This window comes from Ips typographus, linkage group LG14 (assembly GCF_016097725.1).
Source record: "Ips typographus isolate SLU linkage group LG14, UJ_Ityp_2.0, whole genome shotgun sequence".
NCBI classification, from domain to species: domain Eukaryota; kingdom Metazoa; phylum Arthropoda; class Insecta; order Coleoptera; family Curculionidae; genus Ips; species Ips typographus.
Window position 1 is genome coordinate 6,822,755 of NC_138435.1, and position 16,516 is coordinate 6,839,270.

Sequence of the window (16,516 nt, forward strand, 5' to 3'; positions counted from 1 at the left end):
ACGAAATAAGCTTTCTATTGACGTATAAAAGTTGATTGGTTAGTGCTACGGTTTCCAAGCTAGAGAGCGTCAAAATTTTAAAATGTATAATTCTTCGTTGTTTTCCAATGGATTTTATTTATGATTAAATTTAAATGGAAGATGTTTAAAAATTATTTATAATATAATTAGTACGAAATAGTATTTTTTTATTTGTTTACTTTTAATACTAATGCTAATAGTTCGGTAGTGGGTTAAAATTTAGGTTAGCTTAGGTAGTTAGTTAGGTTAGGTACTGCAAGTGTATATTTTATTTTTATTTTACATAAAATGGTAAATATCTCAGAAATGGATACAGATAGGTATAACCGGAAGTTTTGAATTTTTGTTTGTGACCTAAGAGAGAACATGATACAAATACACTAGCTTCGCATAAGCTTGCCAGTAAAAACCACAATTTCTGCAGTTGAAGAGTAAAGAATTAATGCAAAAAGAGAAAATTAAATATATGTATCTTATCGCAAATGAACACCACAATGAACACTACAAAAACAATAACTAAAACAAAAAGCGATTATCAAACTTTTGAAACAACACGCAAACTGAACGCATAAAGCTAGCTAACAAAACTGATACCTGAGTTTAGCTGTTACCTTTATTTAAAGAAAGTGTAGTTTACGATTTAGCTCGTTTTATGACAGGATATTCTTTTTCTTTTTTTTTTTCATTCTTTTTAGTCACGTAGCTGAAATTGTTAGGATAATAAAATTATATAAGTTATTGCGTCATCTTTCGTTCTTCGGGCCTCACCATGGTTATTTCGGTTATTTGAGAAGACCGAAATTTAGACATAGTTGAGCAATTCGAAGTTCAATGAAATGTTGCTTCTTCCTCTACAACATAGCAAAATTATATTTTTTAGATCCGACGTATTGGTTTTTGGTTTCCACCGTCACTTTTATTTGTCTAATGGGTGTCATAATCTATTTTTAACAATTTTAATTCAACTTGTTTTCTGATTACAGTGCTGTTTCAGAAATTATGTTTTTACAACGAGTGCCTTCAACACAATATCTCAGCAATGCTTCTTTAGGTCAAATTACCCTAGTCAACATAATATAATTCCATTTTGCAACAGAATGATCATGTGACACGGAGTGCGCTTTAACCTAATCAATTGTTGCTAATCAAAGCTCACGAGCTGTGACCGGTCAGTCAAATAAGGACGTATCAAATTTACGCTCCCTGAAGAGAATTTGTAATGTTTTAACTGTAAAGCAAGAATATTAGATAATACGTAGCCAAAGGCTTTCGTTAGATCACAAAGCAGTCCCCAGCGTCGAAACTGGTATTAACTAATTCCACAAGTTTATTGATAGCCATAGTCGTAGATTATTCATTTCGAAATCCAAACTGACATTCAGAGAAAAGCTTGTGAGTTTCAATAAATTTGCTGATTCTGTTACTAAGTACCTTTTCAAGCAGTTTAGACAATGGCATACTGTAATCCTTTTATATTTAGTCCGCCTCCTCTAGTCAGGATTCCCGAATAGTAAGACAACTCTTTACTTCGATAACCTAGTTTATTCTGTCCTAGTCATGTTTTACCATACATTCACCTGGCCCGCGCTTACTGCTGCCTCAGCGAGTTTACAATTATCGCTATGTAACACTAATAACTAATAACCACAATATACAGGGTGTCTGCCACATACTGCATCTCCCCCGGTTAATTGAAAGAATTTGCATTTCCTTTAAATGTAAATTCTTTCAAAGATCCCTTTCATGTGATATAATGTTTTAAAAATACTTAAATATACACCTAATAATCCAATTTAACTACAATTTTTATTAAACTTTGAAAGTATAAACTAAAATAAGTATATATAAAAAAAAAACTTTATATATAGAAAAAGATAGTTAGAGAGAAAAGAGGCCCCTTATCTAACTTACTCATAATATTATAACGTCCTATTGAATATATAACTTAGTTCTATTTTTGTGAACTACATGTTCCTTATTATCTTTCAAGACCACTACATTTGGAGTGTCTTCCTTAACAACGATGTACGGACCCAGAAAGCAAGGCGTCATTAATTTATTACCGTCCTCGTTTTTAAGTAAAATCATATCCCCTGGCTTATACTCGATAGGGTTGACTCGTTTATCATATATCTCTTTTCGCTTTAATTTCGAATGTATTAAGTTGTTTTTGGCGTCCTCGTGAGCTCTTTGTAATCGATATTTTAGCTCAAGAGGGTAACTTTCAAAATTATAAATAGGCTCTACAATATTAGTCAAATTATTAGGAATTTTACACTCTCTGCCAAAAATTAGTTCGAAAGGTGTGTATTTTGTTTCAGTGTGGACCGTTGTGTTATATGAAAAACACCAATAGGGAACCCATGTACTCCATGTGTCATTTAAATTTTCGGTTTGAATTCTTAAGTACGCACCTAATACTTTGTGCGAATTTTCTAATGCCCCGATACTAAACTACCTATTTGATGTTGGCGACTAGGCCAGATATTTGTTTTGCAGTAAACTTGTGTAGTAGATTTCAATCAAAACCTTCACAACTACTTTGGCAAAAACTGAAAAGAATCTTGAGATATCTCCAAGGAACGGTAGAATATAAGTTATTTTATCCAAATGATGATAATAATCTGCTAGTTGGCTATGCAGATGCAGATTGGGCAGGTGATCTAGAAGGAAGAAAATCCACAACTGGATATCTATTCAAGATTTTTGGTTGTGTAGTATCTTGGACAACAAGAAAACAGTCAACTGTGGCGTTGTCATCTACTGAGGCAGAGTTTGTAGCATTGTGTGAAGTTGCAAAAGAAGGAGTATGGTTGGTAAGTTTATTGGAGGATTTGAGTTTCCAAAAGACGGTTTTCACTATTTTTGAGGACAACCAATCTTGCATGCGACTGACAACCAGGTTTGAACATAAAAGGCTAAAACATGTAGATGTAAAGTTTAACTACAGGGTCCGGCAACCAAACTTGCTGATTTGAACAGGGCGCCATGGAGGGAGTGGGTGTAAGACATGGGTGGGGATAGGCTTACAAGCAGGTGTCGGTTGGGAAGTTTTTTTGATATTAGCTTCAGTAGCGAAAATGCATTGGCCGAAGGAGCAACGTGCGTTTGTCGTAGAGGCCTACTTCTCCAACGGTCACTCGATCATCGCCGCGCAGCGTGCATTTCGGGCACACTTCAATATTCCCCCCCGAGGTGTCGTTCCTGGACGAGAATCGATTATTTCGTGGGTCAGCACCTTCAGGAGAACTGGCAATGTTCAGAAAAAAAGAATAGGGTTACCAAGGCCGGTAAGAACACCACAGAACATCGAGGCAGTAAGACAGTCAGTTTTACGATCTCCTCGGCGCTCGGCAAATAAGCATGCAGCTGCTCTTCGACTTTCGGATCGTTCGGTAAGGCGAATTCTGCATGATGACCTCCATTTTCATTCATACAAATTGGCTGTAGTGCAAAAACTTTTCGTACGAGATTTTCTTGCTCGACGAAATGCTTGTGAAGCGTTGAATGAAAACTTACCTTCCGATGCACTTGTGTTCTTCAGTGATGAGGCACATTTTCATTTGTCTGGGTGCGTGAATAAACAAAATATGCGCTATTGGAATAATAAGAATCCGAGAGAACTTCACGAGAAACCTCTTCATAGTGAACGTGTTTCTGTGTGGTGCGCCTTGTCGCGAGAAAGGATCATTGGTCCTTATTTCTTTGAGGAGAACGAGCGTGCGGTTACTGTGAATTCTGAGCGATATGTCAATATGATAGAGAACTTTTTTCTGCCTACTCTGGGAGAAATTGACATTAGAATATGGTTTCAGCAAGATGGAGCTACAGCACACACAGCGCGGAATGCAATGCGTGTTTTACGAGAAAACTTCCCAGGCCGTCTGATCTCCTTAAGAGGCGATCTGACGTGGCCAGTACGCTCGCCTGATTTAACCCCCTGTGACTTCTTTTTATGGGGCTATCTGAAAAGCATTGTCTACACTGATCGTCCAAGGACCATACCCCAATTAAAGGAAAATATTCGTCGAACAATAGCTGGCATACCCGTCGCTATGTTAGAAAAAGTATATCAGAACTTTGTAAATCGATTAACTCAGTGTATTGACAATGACGGGCGTCATTTGCCCGATATTATTTTCAAAACCAAATAATATTTAATTTCCCATTTTGTATAAATTTGATAAAAAATAGTTAAAACGATATCTGTTTTCTTTTTTGTTTTATTCACCTTTCAAATCAGCAAGTTTGGTTGCCGGACCCTGTATATTAAAGACTTGATCACTGATAATGTACTTAAGGTCATGTATGTAGACACAAATAATCAGGTTGTTGATGTATTAACAAAAAGTTTATCATGTAACTTGTTTTCTAAACATGTTTTAAACATGAATGTATTCTGATTTGGTTTGTTTTAATTATTGATGACATATATTAATGACTGATTGCTGGTCTGGTTCAATTCCAATGTCAACTTCTGCACAGTTACTCAGTTCGCCATGCGTAGGTTGATATTTAAAGAAATGACAATTTTTCAAATACATCACCATATAGTCGGGCATTAAATAAAAATTATGCGGCCAGATATTGCGAATAGGAAAAAGCTGCATGTGACATAACAGCAAATCGAAATAGAAAATAAAACTACCCAAAACCCCGCGCCCCAACCTTTAGTATATTAGAAAAATAAATAAGAATTTCAGCGTTCCCCTGTACGACTTTTTAAGCATCTCGCTTCACCGGGAGAATATCTGAAACAAAGAAAATAATATTACGACAAGAACATAAAAAACGTCAACGTGTTTTAATTGATTTCAGCTGAATACCTAAAAAAAAATCAAAAACTGTTCATTACATCCGGAGATTTCCGACAAAAACCGAAAAAGTCAAATTTCTATTTGTTTTTTACCACTTTATTAATGATTATTTTGGAATTTACTTCGGATGTAATAAAAAATTTTAAATTTTTTTTACCAAATTATTTAGTAATAAAATGCGCAACGTTGCCTCCATTTAATTAAAGCTCTATCAACAATAGTTTCTGAGATGGCAATGCTAATGCATCGAATTTGTAAGTTTTAGAATTAAATGTAGAATTTAAAATGTATTAAAAAATATGGTTCTATTTAAAAATACCAATATTTTATCTGCCACGAATTTATGCACCACCCTGCATAGTCAAAACAAGTCAAAACAATGCATAGTCAAAACAAAAAAAATTGCCCAGCTTAAATTAAAACTGACATTATCACATAGCTTATGAAAAACAAAGATCACAAAACGGTGCGCGCTAGATGTAACAAGTCTTCCTGATTAATCAATCAATGAGTAAATTCAAAAATTCAATAATATACAGGGTGTTACATTAGAAAACAAAGAAAATTTGGACTGTCACAGCTTTACAAGATACTTTTTGTAGCTACCCAAATAGTTTACTCTAATAAAAATAATCAAATCACCTTTATTGTTAATTCCTGTCTATCTGATATATTATTTATAGAAAGGGAATAGCTTGAATAATCAAATTATCTAAAAATTCAGAAGAATTTACTTGGTTTTAAAAACACTGCAACTACACAAAGGTGTTTGCTTTATAATTATAGTACTCATAAGATAAGATAGAAGATGTCTCATACAAGCGGTGTCTTGAGTTCATCATTTGTACTCACTGCAAACTACCTCATTATTACTATTACTTTAAACATGCTTTTAGATGACACTAAATATAATACATATTGATTTGACGTTCAATAATGCAATTTACCAAAGTAAATAATGATGATTATTGTTGAGATTTTTGTGTTAACGTAAAACAATAATGAAAACTGCAATGCTTTTCATTTTAATGTCAATTTCAGTAAAAATAGTTAACTGACATTAAAACTTGCTCTTTTATGCACTGTTCTAATGTAGTACTTCTTAGTGGGTAATTTGAGTCTAATTTGAGTTTAAGTCAATTTCTTTATAAAAGTTATGCTTTCTCACCCACATGATAAAGTAGTGAAGTATTCAGCATATACGAGATACAGATCTGTAAGATAGGCCTAATTTGCTACTTGAAGTATACTTAAAAAATACCAGACGAGAAAAATGTGTATTAATGATGCATCAGCAGGGTTAAATACCTAGGAAGTTTGAAATTGGCATTGTAATCTTACTTAGACCAGCAGGCTCTATGTCCTTCAAAAAATATACATTTACTTGATTTTAGTGTATAATTTTCAACTATTATTGAAGTATTGTATTAAAATTAAAAATATAACTATTTTAACTGCATGGGAATCTGTTTGACATAACAAAATAAAACCAAAAGCAAAGTGACAAATTCGAACTTTAGTTGACATAACAACAGATTAAACATGGCTTAATCAGCTAAATTTGTTTCCTCAAATTGAAATAATGCACAATATGCACTTAAAACTTTTTATATTATTTTTTACATTGAATAGTAGAAACTAGAAATCTATTTTCACAGAATGTACGCACTACTTCCCATCTGAGACATACCATATTTATAGAAAATGGTAAGCTCAAATAATCAAAATATCAAAAAATTGAATTTCATTAAGTATTGGATTGTTAAAAAAAACATTGCAGCTGCACAAATACAGGGTGTTACAAATTAGATGCATTAGCATTGCTATCTCAGAAAGTATAGTTGATCGAGCTTTAGTTAAATGGAGGCAAAGTTGCGCATTTTAATGCTAAATAATCTGGTAAAAAATAATTTTAAAAAATTTCATTACATCCGGAGATATCCAACAAAAACAATTAATCAAATTTCTATTTTATTTTTTTACCACTTTATTATTGATTATTTTGGAAATTCATTTTCTTCAATCAATTGCACCTTCTGGAGGCATCAATTTATGCTATTTAAGAAAATAATGTTTGTATTTAGATACAACGTTTCGTCTTATAGATACCTTCATCAACTTAATATTTTAAAATACGGACTGGGACTTTTGATTTCGTTTTTTTAGTAGCTACCAACCTACCAAAAATAATGATGTGCCACACTTGTCAAAAAATTATACCTAGTGTACTTAGGTAGGTATTTGTTTTTTTTTTCAAATATGCATTTGAAATTCATGTTATCATAATTAGTAAATAATTTAGTTTGATATGATTAAGTTGTTTCATCAAAACTCAACCTCGAATTCAAACATGTGAGTATCCGAAAAATAAATAACTAACCAAAAACATATTTTTTTGTAAATGAAAAGTACCATAAGAAACTCTCTCTCTTTTTCGAAGGAGCAATGAACCTAATTATTAAATTATATAAAACTAAATTATCTACTCGTTATGACAACATATCAATTTCAATTGCTTAATTTTTTTAAAAATCTTAAAATACCAAATACATAATACGAGTAGGTACACTAGGTATATTTTTTTGAAGTGTGACACATTATTAGTTTCAGAAGGTCTGTGGCTACTGAAAAATGAAATAAAAAGTTGAGGTCCGTATTTGAAAATTTGAAGTTGATGTTGGTATTTAAAAAAAGAAATGTCGGAGCTAAAACCTAAAACTATTTTCTTGAAGAGCATAAAAAAGCGCCCCCGGAAGGTGCCATTGATTAAAGTGGTAAAAAAATAAACCAGAAATTTGAGTTTTCCGGTTTTTGTCGGATATCTCCGGATGTAATAAAACTTTTTTGAATTTTTTTTACCAAATTATTTATCAATAAAATGCGCAACTTTGCCTCCATTTAACTAAATCTCTATCAACTATACTTTCTGATAGCAATGCCAATGCATTGAGTTTGTACACCCTGTATGTTTGCTTTACAATTATTGTACTAGATAAGCAAATGTTGTATCATGTAAGTAACTTCGTAGCCATCATTTGATCTGAAGAATTGACACTTATATGAATTAGATTATTACTGTTCCTTCAAACATGCATTTAGATAACACTACATACAGTGCTTTTGTAACATGCATAACTAAGTTCAATAAAATTAAAAAGACTACCTTTTCACAAAAATTCTCGGACCCCTATGTTTCTAATTTTATTAACCGCTGCTTGTGTTGTATGAATTGAAATTATACAGGGCCCAAAAACTGGGTATTTAAAATATTTTTAATCTTTCAAATGGCAACACTTCTTTATTATTCTATAATTTGGATTCTAGAAACAACCAATTCTAAGTATTGTTCTATGCAACTTGTACCACAATTGTCCTGTAAATATTGATAATTTGAAACCAATAATTTTCCAAAAGTCAGATTAACATCTTCAAAAATTATGTATGACATTTAAAAAAAAATGTAAAAAGATAATAAACCGTCTTGGTTATTGTAACAGTCCATAGAGTTCATTTTGAATAGCTGATTTTAATTTTTTTCAATTTTTTTACGTAAAAGTTTTGGGACTTATAATTTTGAAAAGTGTATTTGACATTTGTTTAAAAACAATTGAATATCAGTATGGACTATGTTGCATGAAATATGTTAAGAATTGTTTGTAGAATCCAAAACATCCTATAAAAACAAGGTTCCAAGTGTTTTTCGAAAAAGTACAGCCCTTTTTATTGAGTGGGTGTACCAGTTGAGAAATTTAGTTCAAGTATTAGTATTCACTGTAAAAATTGAAGGTGATTATAAATGATAAGTATATGTAGGTTATTACATAACATATAGACTGACAAGTGCCAGTACATAAATAGTAAATATTAAATAAAAAGTTGTAGCTTGTAGCTGCAATCCTTTTTCTTTAAGCTGGAACCCAAAACAAAAACAAAAAAGTTAATAAAATAATGTACAGGGTGATTGATTGAATTTTGACCACCCCCTTAACTTTCTTAATTTTGATTTTAGCAAAAAACGTTAAATACAAAACCAGTAGATATTTAGGTCTACTTTATTTTTAGATAAACAGTTATTATACAGGGTGTCCCAAATTTGAGTAATAAACCAAACTTATGTTTTTTTTAAATACGATGACCAACTTTTTATCCAATATTTGAATTCTACATCAAATTCTAGGCCTAATTGATGTAAAATGTCTGTATCGATATTCAACTGTTTCCGCAGCAGCATCGTTGATTGGTTGAATTTTGACCACCCCCTTAACTTCTTTAATTTTGATTTTAGCAAAAAACGTTAAATACAAAACTAGAAGATATTTAGGTCTACTTTATTCTTAGATAAACAGTTATTATACAGGGTGTACCAAATTTTAGTAACGAACCAAACTTATGTTTTTTTAAACACAATGACCAACTTTTTATCCGATATTTGCATTCTACGTCAAATTTTAGGAATTGATGTAAAATGTCTGTATCGATACTCAACTGCTTCCGCAGCATCTGTTACTTTAACAATGTTTCCTCGACTATGTGATTAAAGTTTAATTTAGTTACTCAAATTTGGGGCAGCCTGTATAATAACTATTTATATAAGAGTAAAAGTAGACCCAAATATCTATAACTGTTGCTACAACTAGTTTTTTTACTAAAATCAAAAATACGGAAGTTAAGGGGGTGGTTAAATTTCAATCAATCAAGGACTCTGCTGCGAAAACATTTGAATATCAATACAGACATTTTACATCAATTAGGCCTAGAATTTGATGTAGAATTCAAATATCGTATAAAAAGTTGGTCATCGTATTTAAAAAAACATAAGTTTGGTTTATTACTCAAATTTGGGACACCCTGTATAATAACTGTTTATCTAAAAATAAAGTAGACCTAAATATCTACTAGTTTTGTATTTAACGTTTTTTGCTAAAATCAAAATTAAGAAAGTTAAGGGGGTGGTCAAAATTCAATCAATCACCCTGTACCTAAAAACTATCACTTTTGTGATAATATTTATCTGTCAATGCCAGGTTAACCAAACTGCAGTTCCAAAAAGGGCAAAAAGATATAATTTTAGTATTAGCCATAAAAAATTTTAGTTTTTAAGTGAATTCAGTTATTACTAACACTAAAAATTAATTATTTTTTTTACAAACTCTTTGGGTCATAAGCATTGATTCTATTCTTAGTCCTAATATTAATACTATTACTAAAATTAAATTTTGTTTTATAAACTAGGCTTAAGTCCCTTCCATTTCATCAAATTTATGCAGTACTTACTTTACAAAGACATTGTATAATACATATTAACTTAATGTTGAGCAATGTCGTTTACTAAAGTGTACAATGATAATTATTAAACATAAAACAATTATGAAAACTGCATTGGTTTTCATTTGAATGTTAATTTAAGTAGAATCAATGTACTGACCTTAAACCTTGCTTTTTTATTCACTGTTCTAATGTAAGTACTTAGTTGATCCCATTGCACACCATTTCACTCTTCAACTTGATTGATATGTTGCAATCTTCTTAGTGGGTAATTTGTTCTTCGCTTAGGTCAATTTCTTCATAAAAGTTATATTTTCTCATCCACATGGAAAAGTAGTGAAGTATTCAGCATATACAGGATACAGATCTGTGAAATAGGCCCAATTTGTTAGTTGAACCACCCTTAAAAAATTGTCAGACTAGACAAATTTTAAGTAATGTATTCAAGTGATGCATCAGCAGAGATTATTTAGGTTAGGTATGAAATTTCCTAATTGCCATTGTAATCTTACCTGGGCTAGCAGGCGTTGTGTGCATTATGACTATCGAAAAATATACATTTACTTGAATTTAGTGAATAATCTTCACCAATTATTAGACTATTGTAATAAAAATACAATTATTTTAGCTGCATGTTTTTTTTTTTGACACAACCAAACAAAAACAAAAGCCAAGTGACAAGTTGGCATTTGACATCACAACAGATCCAAGATGGCCTATCAGCGGAACTTCTTTCCTCAATGCGATACGTCGGGTGACGTCACAGTGGATGCTCGGGCGCACAATATGTACTTAATACCCAAGGGATTACAGGCGGTGTCCGTGGTTTTGTATTACTATTTGATTCTCTCTCTTCATTAAAGTATAGTTTTTGTAGGAAGGGGTTCACGTTCAAGTTCGACTAAACGAAATATCTAAAAATTTAGATTCAATAAGTATTGAATTTATTGTTTTAAAAGAACATTGCAGCAGCACAAAGATGTTTTCTTTACAATCATAGTACTTGATCGGTAGATGTCTCATATAAGTGGTTTCTAGAACTCATATTTAAACTCACCACAAACTACACTTTATTCAAAAATATTACTACTATTACAACATGCTTTTAGATAAGGCTACATATACTCATGACATATTAGCTTGAGGTTCAGCAATGCAGTTTACTGAAGCACCTAATGATCATATTGTTATATTGTGTTAATCATAAAAGAACACTGTAAACTGCAATGATTTTCACTTTTCAGTAAATTTTAATATATTGGAATTATAGTTTAGTTTTAGGAAATACAGTTTACAAAAATAAGCATTACAAAAATTTGTTGCTGGAAAAATGTAAGTAATTAAATACTTGTCTAGCATCAATGATATCTGGTGTTAAGTAACTAAATTGCTGGCAAATTGTAAGAAACCGATTTCTTTCGAAGAAATTTCAGTTAAAATATTTTGAAGTTTGAGCGATATGTATATCACAAATTTTTAAAATTAAGGAGAACTTGAACACTTGGCTGTGCAGATATAATGTCATTAGAATCATTTTAGAGGAGTATACAGAGTTAAAAGCCTACTTTGCATTAGTTGTAGACAAAGAAAAATCTTACACGGCTAGGACTTTAAATAGCATGTTACAGGATTCCCAAAATTACCTATATTTGGTCTTCTTAAAGCCCATATTGTATGAAGTGAATACATTTTTAGAAATTGGTAATAGTTATTTACGTAACAAGTAGGATATGAATGTTATTAACGCACGCATGTGAAAATTTGCACGACGAGGCCGCAGGCCAAGTCGTGTAATCACAAAGTGCGTTAATAACATATCCTACGTGTTACGTACAACATTTTATCTACAACGATCATTATTTTAATGATTAATTGAAAAAAAAAATAAAAATAAAAAAAAAATATAAAAAAATTAAAATATTTCCAGCAACTTATTAGGCATGTCAACATCTGGCATTAATTTATCCAATTGCAAAGAGTTTACCATTAATATTTATCCTAATAATAATTGAGTTTTCATGTAATTGTATGTCATGTTTTTTAATTAAAAAAAATCTAACTATAAGTGACTTTTAATATTAATATTAACAAGAAGCAAGATAGTGGAGACAGAACTCCAGATGTACAAACAAATTGTTCACCAATTATTAACGCACTAGTGCGGTAATAAAGGTCATTATGACACTGAAAATAGTGCGAAATTACGATATTATGTAACTGTTGTAGATAAAGCAATTGAAGATGTCCAAACCATAATAATGTTTCTGGCTGCAAAGATTTTTAAGCCGGTATTTCTTAATTTTAATGATGCTTTCAACAATATAACCAATGATTTAGCTCTTCTTGATACAAACAACATTGAACTGGGTATTGAATTTAATCTAGCCTTAAATGAAAATAAAATATCCACCCAGGATCTCATCAATATAAAGGACAGATTGAAAAAATATGTTCATTGTCTATCAAAAGTATAATAGATAGATTGCCCACAAATCTAAATCACTTTAAAGATTTAAATGTTTATAGTCCTTCTGTTTGCTTGTCTCAAACTTTGCGGGTAAAATTTGCATCTCTACAATTCATCAATGTTTTGATTGATACTGAAAAAATAAGTATAACTGAAAATGAATACAATACTTTGATTGGTATGGCAATAAAATTTTACAAAATTCCTACTCTTTTTGAACTACAGTTTTTTATCATAAAAATGTGGGGGGTGTAAGGATATTTGAAAACATTGCAAGATTTGTTTTTTTATTACTTTCATTGCCTACTTCAAATGGAGTAGTCGAACGAACATTTAGTTTAATGAATGCTACTAAAACTAAATTATGTACGTAACAAAATTAATTTAGATATGCTCAATGCCTTTTTAATAATCAAAACAAAATTATATTCAGAAAATAAATGTTGTAAAGGCTTTAAACCAACGCCGGAAATGTTTCAACAGTTTAACTTAAAAAAATATGACTTTAAAAATAAAAAAGAAGAAAATAATAATACTGATCAAACAAATGATGATGAGGTGTTGGAAATCATCCATACCGCAGAATTTTTGCCCTGCTGTTGTTTAGTTTAAATTTTAACTTTGAGTATGTTTTAATTGGAACTGTAGATGTGTATTTATTTTGAACCTAGCACTTTATTCATTATTTAAAGATGATGATTGTGTTATTATCTATCACGAAGTGGAGTAGCGAATAAAACTACTTCTAAAAAACATTAAAATGCATTACGCCTTTTATTTTAGTTTAAAAAAAGTTTTCCTTTTTTAAACCTGGTTGCAAATAACATTATTAACGCTCCATAGTGCTTCAACTCGAACGCGATCCCTCTTACTTCTTGGCGAATTTATGGCGATTTTTTTTCTTGGGGTTGGCTACATTATTGCTACTTTATTTTCCTTATCTGGCAATATTAGAAGGTTGGCAAATCTGCACTGAGCATCCAGAAAATACCGCAGTGTTCTACAAGCGTTTGTTGTATAAAGAACACGAGATGTATTTGAAGCGCGTCTCAGACACCACGCGGGTACTCTCGTAAGATTGATGCTGTCAATTTTTATCAGCAAGGTAAGTTATTTCAGCGTGAACTTTACACAAATTTAGTGTGTGAAAAAAAAAAGTATTTCTTGATGGAAAACGAAACGTTTTTGACCCGGATAATGAAAGCCATGCCGAAATGTTGCGAAATTTGGTTATTGGTACGGATTCCTATAAGCTATCAACCTCATGAAGCTACCAAAGATAGTCCATTCTTTCTTATGTTTGGTCGAGATATAGAACTACCAATTCATTTAACGATTAATGATCACGTACTACAATACGACTTGGACGAAATATATGCCAGTGAAATGTTAAAGGAAAAACTGAAGCCTAAAATTGTTACTTTTTATAATGAGACAAAATTTGGCGTTGATGTCGTTGATAACCTTTGCGCTACAAATTCGGTTTCTAGAAACACATACAGATGGCCAATGGCATTTTTTAATACATTACTCAATATAGCAGGAATTAACGCTTGCGTAGTATACACGGATAATCAAAACGAAGAAAACGTGAACATATTCGAAATAGGTCCCAAATAAACAGTTTACCTAAGGAAATCCGAAAACGTACTGCCGAAATGACATTTGAAGCAAATTCGAATATACCCAGGTCACGAGAAAACGGTGGAAATTACAGAAAATATTAGAAAAAGATGATTTTTCTGCGAAAGAAAAAAGTATCAATGTCTATAAATAATGTTTATGAATGTGCAATAAACATGTTTTTTCTTTCATTACCCAAAAGTAATATAAAATAAGTCTGTCAGTATTCGTGAGATATATCCCTAAACCATATATGCACCTAGTATTTATGCTGATGCACCCAATATTTCTGCTGACGCTAGTATTAAGTTTTATAAAGGCGATTGTAACGCTGCAACCGTAATCATTAAGACCGTGTCAAAGCTTCAGGCTGTTCGGCTTAATTGTTCACCATAATTTTAAGTTTTTAGTTTAGTAAACGTCCTATTTCAACAAATAAAGTCTTTTTTAAAAGTTACTCCGTCTCCACATTTAATTGGCGCAGCCGGTAGGATAGTGCAGTTTCGCCCTTTATCGGATTCCGTTGTGCAAAAGTGGTTTTTAAATCTTAGTGCATTATCTGTAACCAATTTTTCGGGACATTTTGCTTGTACGTGTAACATGCTACACCAAACGGTATTCGTCGCGACGTCGTATTATTCCAAGTAAGAAGAGTACCAAGAAGTCACCCCGAAAAGACGAATATGGACGTTCCAAGACAAACAAAAACCCCAGGACATCAGCCACGCCTTTATAGGACTCCTATGGTTGTGAACCGCTGCAGTACAGGCTTTATGGATTCTTCTTTGACTCTACTGTAAGTTTTTGCTGAATGACCATTGTTTTTCATGTCTCAAGCGTCAAAACGACTAAAAGAAATTTTGTATAGAAATAGGGCTCGTTTAGGTTTAGTAAAAGAACGAAACAGTTCAGATTCAAGTTCAAGTGAGAACGAAAGCTCAGATAGCGAAGAGAAATCAAGATACGATTCAAATCCTAAACAAAAGGAAATAGTAGATTTATTTGACAACTTAATTTTAGAGAACTCTAGTCATACAAGTAAGGAGGTACAAAGTAGTAATAATAATAACTTTAAAATGGAAAATATTAGATTCCATACCTCTCTTTTACCCACTTTCTCTGGCAAACAAGAACACCTTGAAAGCTTTATTCTAGCTATCGACGAATTTTATGCATTATATTACGGCAATAGTGAAGCCCAAAAACCGCTCGTAACAGCCGCAATTAAATCAAAGTTAGTTGATGATGCTAGAAATTTCTATCTTTCTAGACCAGATTTAAATGATTGGCTTGCTATTAGAGCAGCACTTAAACAAAAGTTTGGCGATCCAGTGACTTATCTTGTTTTAATGCAACAAATGCAATATATTAACATTAATAGAAATGAATCAATGTTAGAATTTGTTGACCGATTAAAAACCTTTGTGCAACGAATTATTGCTAAAATTCAATGCGAAGTTACCGATGTCACTTCAAAGACAACTTTACTTTCTCAAGTAGAAAATACATCTGTTTTATTACTAACTGCAAATTCATCACAAACTTTCAAAACCATGTTAATGATACAAAGACCTAACACATTAGACACTGCTCTTCAACATGTCATTAACTATAATATGACTGAATCTCAAGTAAATTTTACTAACAACCATTCTCCTATGCGAAATCATATGGAAAAACCACACCAATCATTAAATCACAATAACAGAGGTTTTAATAATAATTTTACTAACCCTCATACTAATCAACATAATGCTAACCAAATTCGACCTCAACCTTTTCCAAGTCAACCTATAAATGTTCAGCCTAGATTTGTTCCGAGACATTATCCCACAAACTCACAAGTTTTTGGCAAGTCAAGACAAATACCTCAACTAAATAGACCGAGACAAGATACACCTACACCTATGTCTATTTCAACCGCCGGTCCTTCTCGTTTCTTACATCAACAAAGACAACCCCTAATGAGACATAATACGTTTATTCCTACAGGACCACGTAACTTTATATCTCAAGAACTTACCAACGTTGAAGTTAACTCCCAGACTCCTCTATATGATGACCCCTTTATGTATAATCAATCTGATGAAAATTACCTTCAACAGCAAAACAACGTTTTTTCTCAAAATGATTTTGAACAAAACCTTGCGTTTCAAAATTATTGTGACAAACTATGAAACTTGTCAAGAGACAGAGGAAATAAATAATGAACATTTTCAGAAAGTAGCTTCGGAAATACCCTTGACGTAATATCGCTCAAATGATTGAGTTGCCTTACTTCCAACTACCCCGAAAACAAATGACAATTCTTATAGATTCCGGA

At 31.9% G+C, this 16,516-nt stretch overlaps 1 long non-coding RNA gene across 1 annotated transcript; it reads right to left on the reverse strand.

Annotated features, from left to right (window-relative positions):
- Positions 1-4,675: 4,675 nt before the first annotated feature.
- LOC145737630 (uncharacterized) lies at positions 4,676-12,190 on the reverse strand. The gene is made up of 3 exons (XR_014180446.1): positions 10,616-12,190; positions 10,264-10,470; positions 4,676-4,772 (listed from the first exon to the last, which is right to left on the reverse strand). It is a non-coding gene; the product is annotated as an uncharacterized LOC145737630 (long non-coding RNA).
- Between the last annotated feature and the right edge of the window lie 4,326 nt (positions 12,191-16,516).